This window comes from Neltuma alba, unplaced genomic scaffold (assembly GCF_004799145.2).
Source record: "Neltuma alba isolate B1F8T4 unplaced genomic scaffold, ASM479914v2 tig00010294_pilon, whole genome shotgun sequence".
NCBI lineage: Eukaryota > Viridiplantae > Streptophyta > Magnoliopsida > Fabales > Fabaceae > Neltuma > Neltuma alba.
Genome location: NW_021635212.1, coordinates 711,375 through 724,657, shown reverse-complemented (window position 1 = coordinate 724,657; position 13,283 = coordinate 711,375). Strand labels below are relative to the sequence as shown.

General features: G+C 30.8%; 1 protein-coding gene and 1 pseudogene across 2 annotated transcripts in view; one reads left to right on the top strand and one right to left on the bottom strand.

The window, feature by feature from the left end:
* Positions 1-13,283, bottom strand: part of LOC114755609 (protein FAM91A1) — a 52,989-nt gene that overhangs the window by 18,945 nt on the left and 20,761 nt on the right. The window lies entirely within an intron of this gene.
* Positions 11,904-12,561, top strand: LOC114755613 (putative ripening-related protein 1; annotated as a pseudogene).

Here is a 13,283-nt window from a genome sequence, read left to right as displayed (position 1 = left end):
CAATTAGAAATGGGGAATAATGATTATATCACTATAATAAATCCACTACAAAGTTCTCATTTACAGATCACTCTTCCATTAGCGTACCAAACGACCAAAAGACTTGCCTTTGCCAATTAATTATGATTGAAATGAAAGGGAAACAAAGAAAATTAATGCAGAGCCAAATAAATTCTTAGAAAATGAAATATTAAATTATCTTCTTGACCCTTTTGAGTTGACTCCTTATGACATAAATTCTTCTCTTCAATATGTCGGGTTGACCCCATGTCGCAAAGCTTTGGAAGCGGAACATCTTCACTAATTTCCCTCCTCACTTTAACATGTGACATTTATTTAGTAAAAATGTTATTATAATATTAAATATTGAATAATAAAATAGATAGATAAATTTATAGTATTAAAATTTGATGTGAATAGTTTGCAATGCTAAATTTTTTATTACATTTAACATTATAATAATGTTTTTATGTAGTTTCGGATTTCAACCATTAAAAGTTAATATAACGGCAGAGACATTACGTGAAAAGAGAATGAAGAGAAAAGTTAGTGAAAATGTTCTTCTCCCGATTTGGAGACCCTTACTAATACTTTATGATCAATGTATGGCCGAAAATTCTCACATCAATTTTAACCGTAAAATCCTAAAATTTTTTCAATAACTATACGGTTAAATTTTAGTTATTTACATACAACAATGTATTGTATTGTGGTACGAAAGACCCAAATTCTGTTTGAAGAAATAAAGGGAGGCGAAAACATAAATTTAAAGAAATTATCGAGAAACAATTTTTTTCAAATAACACGTTTGTCCGCCAAAGTTTACGGGTCAATGTCCATTGTAAGCGTGTCAAGTGGTGAATTTTTGAGATTCCATTGGGAAGTGTTGCAGCCGACAAAATTTGAAGACTTCACAAATCTAAAACTAAAATTGAACAATTTGTCTCAAAAATTCATAAATTGATATTTGCGTGTGTAAGTATAAACACGTTACGTTACGTGAATCATGTATTTAATTTCCTATTAAACCTTAAATTCGAAATATTTTTATTAAGAGGTCAAAATTTCGAAGCTCAATTTATTTTGAAGTTTATTATGAGATATATACTCTCCGATCTTATTTATAAATCATATTTAACATGTTTCATTGAGATAGAAGGAAAAAACCTTAAACATTACTATCTTTGATCTTTAATATAAAAACTAATTGTAGATTCAATTTGATCATAAATATAAGATTATAATCCTTTTTATTTATCATATTTATCCTTTTTTTTCTTCAAAGTAATTCTTACTGTGATTGCACATATTAAAGGTTCCAAGATCGAGCGACTCTAATGCACATGATTAACTAGAGTATTTAGGCAAAATAATATATTATTACAAATAATTAACTCAACTAACATTTTAATATTCACAAATTAGTTATCTAGCTCTGATATTAAAAAACTAGAAGTAGTATTAACTTTATCTTAAAATTTAATAATTTTTTTATTTTGTGCTTATTTTATATACATTATACGATATGAGAATAAAATCGACATAATAATAAATGGCAAATAAAATAAAATTGTTTGCAAAAAAAATTATGCATTCATATGAAAAATTTAATTATACATCTTATAAATGAGATCAAATAAGAATTTTCTCTATACCTTATAAATAGGAAAAGAGGAGTATTATATACAATAAAATCATACAAATATATAAGCTACACATGAAACCGTATACATTAAACTGTTCGTAAGAGTACTCGACTAAATTAGAGATGAAAGGGGAAAAATCATTTTATTTGATAAAAATGAATTTTTATGCCTTCATTTTTATTATAAAACATTTGAAACAATAAGAATGTAGGAATAATGGTTATATCAGTATAATCAATGCCCTACAAAAGTTTTCAATTATAGGATTGTTTTTCCATTAGCGTAACAAACGGGGGAGAAGACTTGACTTTGTGATTGATTGATGAAATGAAAATGAATCAAAAGAACAATAAAAGGCGTAAAGAACACGTACATGGCCACATTTATGCCTGATGGAATGTTGATTCAACTTTTTCTGAAAATTTGTGAAAATTAGTGTTCATATATAATCTAATATAATCACTAATATGGTCAAGAAATATGGAATTTTGTGAGGCAGATCCATTTGATAATTTTGTTTTATGCCAAATAAACAAAAATTTCAATTAAGAACTTAAAGTGAAATATGAGAGATCTTTTATAACATACTCTTTAGAAAAAGCTAACTCACTTTGAACATTATTTGAATGTTTGGAGTATGGCAGAGATATAAAGAGATTACCATACTATCAACAAATTCTCTTGGCTATTATTTGAATGAAGAGCTAAAAGGTCTGGAAGTGACAATATTCAAAGTGATCCTTCATTGTCCAGCTGCCGTTAATTCTTTTTCCCCCAAAATGTTGGTTTTGAGTGGTTCTAATTACTCAAACCGTCAAACACGTTATAATACGCAATACAAAATAATGGAGAATAATAACACACACAGAGAGAAATAGTATAACACATGTCTGATATTAGAGATGAAAAGTGAAAATTAAAAACAATAATTTTACTTGATAAAATTTAGTGTTTATGCCCCTATTTAGAAAAAAGGCATTTCAAACAATGAAAAATAGGCAATAATGATTATATGAGTATCAATCACAAATATATGCCCAAAAAATTTGTGAACATTGGACCAAGGTTGTCACTCAAGAGAATTAAATACAAATTTTTTTTTTGAAATCATTAAATTAATTTGAACTCTGAAAATATCTTTATGCATGAGATTCTACTTGTTTAATTATTAAATTGTCCTCATTTTATTTTTTTAAGTATAAGTCATCAACAATTTAAGATGTAATTATTAATAAGTATTTCAGTATGTATTAACAACTCGTGCATTAAATCTTTGTGATGTACTAAGAAACTGTGTTGTTAATATCTATATAATAGTTGTTAATCGTTACGTCTTGAATTGTTAACGACTGCTTTTTCAATTATTGATACCTACTTAAAAAAAGATTTAAATAAATAGAATTTCTTGCAATAAGTTTTCTTGAAATTTCATATTAATTTAATAATATTAAGAGATTTTTTTATATTTAATTCTCTCAAGTGAGATTTTAGTGTAGTTTTTCCAAAAAGTTTTCAATGACGGGTTATATTTTCATAAGCGTACCAAACAGGGTAGAAGTCTAGTAGACTTGTCTTTTGTGTGACGTGATTGAAACGAAAATGAATCAAAGAAAGCTAAGCCAAGTAAATTGTTAGCAAATAAAAAATATTAAATTATCTTCTTTACTCATTTGAATTGACACGATTATTTGTTTGAGTCAAAGTCCAAATTACGATTAGTGTTGTCATTTTTTTGTCCAGCTGTTACAGAAGAATTTTGGACCGACAAAAACGTATGGTACGCTTATGAGAAGACTAATAAGAATAAGGTTTGGTGTCTCTTATCCTCTTGTTTTGTTCCCATCAAGCTTAGCTTGTCCTTATTTGTTCAAAAAAAAAAAAAAGAATAAGGTTTGGTGAAGGGGGGCATATAATGCTTTTTCAACTTTTTTTTAAAATCTCTTCAAATCTAATAATTTATATATTATTATAATATGAGAAAGAAAATGAGATAACCAACATCGAATGGAAATAAACTATTTTTTTCAATGACGAACTAATAAATTTATTTTTATCGCAATAGGCGTGGTATTGAATTAGTCTAATTTAAATGCTACCTCAAACCGTCAAACACACAAGTTTCTTGTAATGAACTATGCCCATATGGTGGCAGTAAATGAAGACTTTTCTCTTCCTTTTGAATATATCATACAAATGCACAATACAAAATAACTAACCGTGAAAGTGTAAATTTATCCTGAAATTTTTTCTTAATTTTGAGTGCAAATTTATTTTGAATATTTGAAATTGTAATAATATTGCTCATTATCATTAAAAAATTAATATTATTTATTAAAATGATAGCATTGATCGTTAACATTTTTAACAGTATGGGAATAATATTGTTATGATCTTAAAATATTGAGATAAATTTGCACATTAACCCCTAAATAATACATATGCAACAAAGCATAGAATATGAAAGTTTATTTGATAATGTATTAATTAAATTTATTTGATAAAATTTAATGTTCATGCCCCGTTTTGTTAAAAAAAAAATTTAAAACGATGACAATTTATTGAGAACTGGAAAATAATGATATTATATATATCGGTCAGTATAGTAACCCTACTATCGGTTTGGTACAATAGAAGAGTTTTTGATAGAAGTGGAAGTGGAAATAGAAGTAGAAGAAGGAGTGGAACTAGAAATGGAAGTGGGTTCCAAAACATGTTTGGTATGAGGGTGGAAGTGGGATATAATTTTTAATTAAAATATATATTTATATTATAAAAATACTAAAATACCCTCAATAGGAAAAAAAAATCCACTCCTAGTCACGACCATCCACTCGCGCATGACCATGGGCGTTCACTGGAAAGAAATCGTCCACTGCTGGTGATAGTTCATCAACCATTAAACAATTAATCCAAACTCAATTATCAACCCAAGCAATATATAAATCAAATCCAAATACAAATACCAGCCATCAACACAAAAGGGAAAAAAATGCAAAGAAAGAGATTGAGAGAAGAGATATTGCAGGGTCTAAGAAAATCAAAAGTTGTGTGAGGGAAAGGAAGGGAGACAAGGACGATGGCACCAATGCTTCTCAGATATGACGCCGCCACCCCTGCCTCTCAGACTATGAATCACGATGTCTCCCCTCCTGCTCTTAGATTGGAAGTCGATAGAGAAAAAGATGGAGATTAAAGAGGGAGAAAGCTGTAGAGGAAGAAGATGGGACCTCCTACTCTCAGATCTGAAGTCGATGAAGAAGAAGATGATGGAGATTGAGGGAAGGTGCAACAGAGCAAGATGAGGAGATTGGGCAACAAAGTTGAGGGAGATGGAGGTTAGGATCGTAGAGAAAGGCGATGAAGATTGTAGATCGCGTCCTCGCCGCCCGCCGTCGTCCTCCGTTGTCACCGTCGTCATCGCAGGTGGAGCTGAATGGGAGTGCTGTCACTAGAGGTTGCTGAAAGGGAAGAAAAAAGGGTCATAATATGAGGGGCAAACTTGTCAATAGATAAAAAATTGAGGGTATAACCGTGAGAAAATCTCACTTCCTGGGAACTCAAACCAGTTCTTTGGGGTAAGCCATGGAACCCGATTCCATCAATTTGATGGAAGTGAGTTCCATGTAGAAGTGGATTCCATTGCATCAAACATGTCAATTTTATGATTCCACTTCCACTTCCCCACCCTCAATTCCAATGCACCAAACGGGGCATACAATGTTTTCTTTTCTTCTTTTTGGGGAATACCTTATCATGTTTTCTATCACGTTATTATTTTTCCAAAAGCGGACCAAATGGGGCAGAAGACTGGCCTTTGTGATGTGATTGAAATGAGAATGAATTAGAAAAAACTCACAGCCAAATAAGTTGATAATAAATTAATGAAATATTAAATTATCTTATTGAGTACTACTCAAAACATAAATTTAAAGAAATTCTTGAGAAATAAAAAATTTTCTTTTCTTTTTTCTGGACCAGCGAAGCAAAAATTCTTCGAAGTTCATGTAAATCAACCAAAGTTTACTTAATTAGCGTTGACGGTCATTGTAAACTGTTGAAGCCACCAAAATTTGAACACTTTTCAAACCCAAAACCAAAATTTAATTTCTAAGATTCCATTCATTTATCAATCAAACCGATTGTGGCAGCACCGACTTTTTTTTTGGTCAAAAAGTGGCAGCACCGACTTTGAATTGTCTTTCTGTTTTTTTTTTTTCCTAAAATCAATAAAACTAGATTATGTTCATAAATTGATACCCTAATTTAGTCTCTCTCTCTCTTTATATCTATATGCTCCTCTTATCTTTAATATAAGACTCATTTAACTAATTTGATTAGATTAAGAAAGTTAGGTAAGTTAGTTAATTATAAGAAATGTGACACATTTTTTCTAAGACACCATAATCATTTTTTTTAATACTCCCTCTCCACTTGATTATGGGTGAAAGAGTATCCATAGAGGTAATTTAGAAAAAATTAATAAATATGAAAAATAGGTCTTATGTTTAGAACTAAAACTAATTCAACAATTGAGTCCTATATTAAGAACTGAGGGAGTATATGTTTTTAAAAACACATATACAAATAATGCTTTTAATTTTTTAAAATCAATGAGGAATTTCTTTAAATTTATAGATTTGGCGTAGATGACACCTTTAGTTTTAATTAATACATTATCTTTTACTAATACTGAAATATCATACTTAGTCTATCACACGAACTTCATAAACTAAAGGATTACTTTCTATTTTAATGAAACTTTTATACACTTTTTATATATAAATTCCCAGCTAATATTTCAAATTAGTTGTCCTCAAACTGGGTGTTTGAGTTTTGTTAGTGACCACTTCATTGAACTCCATCATTATTGCTCGAGTATATTGTAGGCTATGTTGAAAATCAATATTATGAGAGAATTACAATCAAGTTTCAAAAAGGATTTACATTAGCAACTGAAAAGAATTTAATGATAAGTTTCAGAATAGAAAATGATAATATATTTATGTTGGTCACTTGTCATTGGGATTTATTAACAATTATTTTCTTTTCTTAAAACCTCATCACAATTCTTCCTACTATTATATACTTTTGTATTAATTAGAAACTCAATGTTGCTTGAGAACTTGCGGAGTAGCCCTTTGATGATGTACCACATGAGCTTATGCGTGTGTGTGTGTTAATTTTTAATTAAGGAGCCCCATTTGAATGATATTTCTGGCCTACAGGGGCGTTTTTGGTTGCTATAAAGAGGAATCCTTCAAATATATATTTATTCTTCCTTCGATATTAATTATAAAACCTTATTTATAATTTATAAACGATGTCTTATAATTAGGATCGGAGGTAGTATTTTGTTCTTATGTTTGATCTTTATGGTTAGGATGTTTCTCAATTAAGTTCTCTTATTATTACAATTTTTTCAGTTTTGTGATGTGGTTTAAGCATATCTTAAGTCAATTTCATGCGGATAAAATTGATTGATTAAGAGTATGTTTGGATTGGCGTTGGGTAAAACTGACTTCTAGTTCAACTGACTTTTATAATTGAAGTTAGAGTAAAAGTCAGTTAGGGTATGTTTGGATAGGTGTTTTTAAAAAGTCAATTGAAAAAGCTGAAAGTTGTTTGGATGATTACTAGAAAAATTAGTTTAGTTGTAAAATGACTGAAAAGGGTATGGATTTTATTAAATAGCAGTGTTTGAAATTTTATTTTTTTAATGTAATAATAGTTTAAAAAATACTAAAATGACTATGATCAAATATAAATAGTTTATTTGTGAAATTATAAAATAAAAATATTTTTTACAAAGAAAAATTTGAAAACACATTGTAGATGATTAATTAAATATACATAATGGACAAACATAAATATAAATTAAAATTCATTTGGTCTGAATAAAAACTTATTATGCTAATGAAGGAGATGAGGTAGAGGGAAAAAATGTGAGGGTTAATCTGGGATGCTCATTTTTAATAATTACTGTTTGAAACTGCAGTTTGAAAAGTTAGATTTTTTTCCGTTGAGTCCAACTGAGATTGAAAGCCAGAAGTTGGTTAGAAAGTTAACACAGGCAAACAACAGTTTTTGTCCAACTCAGTTTGTAACCTCAATTTCACAGATTTCAAGACACAACTACAGTTCCAAACTGCGATCCAAACATACCCTAAATTATCCTCCACGACTTCGGGACTGCTTCAAAATACATAGTTTGGCAAGACATTTACTTAATAATATATATCCGACTTCTCAGATGTTAGTCTCAGTGGCTCCATCTTCACGACTATAGGGCTAAGGGCTAACCTGTTTAGGACCGTGGACCTTTTTTTTTTTATAAAAAAAATTATTTTATATATTCTTAAATCATTCTGATAATCATATTTGTTTATTTTTTATTTACTTAGTATTTTTTTAAAATTATCTTAGTCCTTTATAAATGACATGATCTAACCTGATGTGAAGATATCGATATATTTATATGATAATGGATATTTTTCTATTAAAATTCAATATAATAATTTGATTTTCTTTATTTTTAGTTGTTTAGACCTCAATTTGCCACTTTAAATTGCTAGTATTTATGATTTAAATTAAAAAAGTATCTAATTTAAATTTCAAATAATGATTTGATTTATATTTTATGTGTTACTCCTCCAGTCCTTAATATAGGACCTAATTATTAAGTTGATTTTGATCCTAAATATCAGAACTATTTTTCTTATTTATTAATTTTTTTAAATTATTATTAGCAATATTCCCTCAACCATAATCACGTAAAAGAGGAGAGAGGATATTAAGAAAGATAATTATGGTGTTTTAAGAAAAGCATATTATATTTCTTATAATTAACTAACTTATCTAATTTTTTTTAATCTAATTAAATTAGTTAAATATGTTTTTATAATAAGGACTGGATGAGTATTATCTCTAGCAATGAAGATCATGGGGGTGTTTGGATAGAAACCAAACCATGGTTTCAGAAGTACTTTTATGGATCATGAAGTAAATATGTGGAGGAGATTACCTCGTTTTGCGGAAAAGTGCTTCTGAAACCATGGTTTTGGGTTTCCCAAACACTCCCCATATCAATGATGTTGCTATTCTTTAGTATTTCAAAAATGAAATTTTGTAAACTAAAATTTCGTTCGGCCTCACCCTCCTACGTAAAGGCTGAGTTTTGTAAAATGGCTCCCGCGGCCCGTTAAAGGCCGGCCCATTTCCCAGTCCTACTGTTGACGCACCTTTACCAGATCTTTCGTTTCAGACGGAGGGAGTAGCAAAATCCTCTGGGTCACGGCCAACCAAACAAACATCCTTTTTGGCTTTCCCAGTTCCCACAAAGGAATTTCGGAGAGAAAGGTCAAAGCAGATCAAACGGGTAATATCTCTCCCTTCCCCATTTGGTTAATCCATTTCATGTCGTGCCATAGGCGAGTTTTATTCGAGAACTACGATATTTTTTTAAATGAAAATTCTATTATGAATTTTAGTCCATCCCACGTTGTTCTGATTTTCCATTGAAGTAAATTCATTTCGAGAATGGGATGGTTTAGCATGAATTCTCTTGGTGAATTCTACAGATTCACCTTCGATAGCAATAATATTCTGTTTCCGCGATCCCTGTTGTTGATTGATCTAATTTAATGTTTATGCCATATTTATATAAAAAAAACATTTAAAACAATGAGAACTGGGGAATAATATGATTATATCAGTATAATAAATACCCTGCACAGTTTTCATTTACGCATTATTTTTCCATAAGCGTAACCAACAGGGCCTCCTTGTCATACGATGAATCAAAGAAAATTCAGACCCAAATAAATTTTTGAAAAATGAGATGTTAAATTATGTTGTTGACTTATTTGAGTTGACTCCTAAAAACACAAATTCCTCTTCAATATGTTGGGTTGAGCCACGTCATCTCATGTGACAGAGTTCTGAACTTTGAAAACCCTCACATCAATTTTAACAAATTTTATACATAACAGATGATAGATTGGATGTATTTTGCTGATAAAATCTTCAAACAGGCCCTTTTAAACACCTTCTCCTACTAAAATTTATCGAATAGCTATATACACCGTTACATTTTAGTTATGTACATATAGCAATGTATTCTACAAGATGCGGAAGATGAAAAATTATGTTTTAAGAGAAGTAAAGGGAGGTCAAAAAACTTAATTTAGAGAAATTATTATCGAGAAATAATTTAATTTTTTCAAAGGACATGTATATCAACTAATAATGTTTACATGTCATTGTCATTTCTATTTACATGCACATCAAAGTTGCAAATTTCTAAGTTGCCGTTGGAAGATGTCGAAGCCGACAAAATTTGAAGACTTGACAGACCCTGACTCAGAAGTTCATAAATTGATATTTACGTGCCTCAATATATTTACATTCTTTCATTTTAAAATTAGTTATTTGTAATAAATATCAGTTAATTTTTCTAACATATGCTTTTTAATTATGCTTACTTGTGTTTGGCTCAACGGAGGGAAGCGAAAGGAAGGAAAGGAGAGGGTAGCTTATACAAAGGAGAGGGGAGGGAGAGGAAAGGGAGGGAAGAAATTTTAATGATTTCCTATTTGGATTGATTAGAGGAGAGGGGAGGGGAGGGGAGGGGAGGGGAGGGGACAGAGCAATTTTAATGATATCTTATTTTGTTTTAATAAAAAATTGACTATTTTAACCTCATAAAATTTAAATAATTTTTCTCACTTTTTTATTTTATTAAGATATAACTATATATATATATATAATGCAACTCACTAATTTTGACTTACAAGAAACAGTCATACACTTATATGATATCAAGATAAAAAGTTAGGAGTAATAGATTTCAATCAAAGAAAAGACCTTGAAGGTAAAAAGAAAATACCGACGGCCTCTTGGAATTAGAAGAAGAGGGGGGAAAAAAAGGGTTCACAAATGTTCATTAATTTTGGAGACAATTATCTCAACAACCTCTTGCTAGATGTTCAAGAAAACTCTCTTATGTAGAAATATTTACGACTGATTATGGGTTAATAAATTGAAAAGGCATATGAGGAATTAAAATATTATCTCTCATCTCTCGTCCCAAAAACCCCACTTTCAAAGGGGAGACTAAAAGGGAAGAGGAGGGGAGAAGAATCCTTCTCTTCTTTAAAATATATCTTAACCAAATAAGAAGAAGGGAGCAACTCCCCTCCCTTTCTAAAAAATTGCACTAGCCAAATAAGGGGAGGGGAGCAACTCCCTCCCTTCCCCTTCAAAAACCCCAAACCATACCGTGTTAGATGGAAACATCCCTAATAAATATAATCAATATGGGATATCTTGGAGAATAAATTATAAGTTTGAAAAACAAAATAAATTAAAATCTTATATTTATGACCAAATTCACCCCACTAACTTGTATATTAAAGAGCGAACATATATTAAATTATGCAAATAACGTATCTAATTTGTAAAATTTATAAATTTGGATAGAAAACACATTTGCTTTTCATTAATACGTTACTTCACAACCATCGCAATATCATCTTTCATCAAGCACAAACTTTATAAATTTTACTCTTTTTTCTTCTGTGTTGTCATCTCTGAATTCGAGTTATAAAGCTAATATTTTGACTACATAAAAAAAGTTTTTTTAAAGTTTTCTTAAGAAATAAATGGATATTAAATTAGGGGGATTAAAACAATTTTTTTTTTACTATTAATTGAATGACGCGCTAAAAGGTTTGGAAATGAGAAAATGGTCCTCCATGGTGGAAGCGTCCAGCACGCTATGGTGACAGTGAGTGCAAGACTTTTCTCCTCCCTTTAAACATACCTTACAATATACTATCTCCCGGTTCTTAAATAAAAATTATATAATAGATTCTTTTTAGTTTTAAATATAAAATATTAACTTATTTTGTCTCCAAAATTCATAATTTTCACCTCATAGTAATCCCTATTATATTATAACTGTACAGGTTAAAAGGTTTCTATTAAATAGTACTCCTTCGGTTCTAAATATAAGACCCTTTTTATAGTGTAATTTACACTATGAAAGGGGTCTTATATTTAGAACTGGAAAAGTAGTATTTATTTATTATAAATAACTAACTTAGTTAATTTTTATAATATTCACATATCAGTTATATCTAATTTTTATATCAACAATGGGAGGTATAATATATACATCCGCGCATGCATGCATCCATAAATACATAGATACATACATAGAGATATATATACACACAAACACACATGGAACGAAGGAATCACACACACGATTAAGTGGGAACAGTGTGAAGGAGATCGAAGGAGAAGATGAAGATGAAACTTGGCATTTCAAGGCTCTCAAGTCTTGTTCCAATCCTGTTCTCCATTGTTGTAATAGGCTGCTGCTTGATTGCTGGTGAAGGTGGTGATGACTGCAAAGAGAGTGGCAAGTTGCCAGGGAAGAACCCCCCACCTGGGAAATGCAACGAAGACGACAACTCAAAGTGCTGTGCAGAAGGCGAGAGCTATTCCATCTTCCAGTGTTCGCCGCCGGTGACTGAGCAGACAAAGGCCATCCTAACTCTGAACAGCTTTCAGGAAGGCGGAGACGGCGGAGGGCCATGAAAATGCGACAACATGTATCACTCCGACGACGAAGCGGTGGTGGCACTTTCAACAGGATGGTTCGGGTTCGACGACAATAATAGGTGCCACAAGAGCATCATTATCTCCGGCAACGGAAAGGAGGTGAAGGCGACGGTGGTGGATGAGTGTGACTCCACACAAGGCTATGATGAAGAGCACGATTTCCAGCGTCCATGCCGTTATAATGTCGTCGATGCTTCCAAAGCAGTTTGGAAGGCTTTGGGTGTGGACGAAAACGGCAAGGACGAGCCTGAAATTGAATGGTCCGAAGCATAGAGAATATATATATATATATATATATATATATATATATATATATATATAGAGTCGCGAGAAGTGATATGTATTTCTACAATAATCTATCTCTATGCACTGGGGGCTGGCTTCCAGTGTCATAGTGCGTATTTGGCCACATGCCAATTATATATTTTAGATTAAGATTTAAAAATTAATTATTTTTATAATTAACGTTGTTTCACGTTTTAATTATTACCTCGCAAATGAAAACTCTCTTTAGTGTATATAAATAATTAAAATGGGGATAATTTGAGAAAAATTTACAAATTTCAAAGGCAAACTGTTTTGAGCTATTAATTTAAAACCAAAACAAATTTTCCAGTTAACTCTTACCTTTATCATTGGCAAGAATATTGGAAGAGTCTCTTGCTGTTATTTTTTCGACAATTCTTTGCATCCCCTCATACAAACTTTACAAAAATTAAAAATAAAACAAACATTACAAAGAAAGACTCAGCCCCTATTGTGAAAATATGATGTGAAAGCCCTATCACGGTTTAGAAAAGTGCTACCTCTCACTTAGATATATTGTGTTATGAACGTAACAAGAAAACAATACGTAACTCCCTGTGTGCCCTCCCAATAAGTGTAATTTTCAGGATTTGAACTTGTGTTTTCTTCCTTACAAGGTAAGACTGTTTACCATCTTAACCAACAACTTGTTGGTATTAACACCTTATAGTCTAAGTAGACACTATCTGCGGTTCTTAATATAAG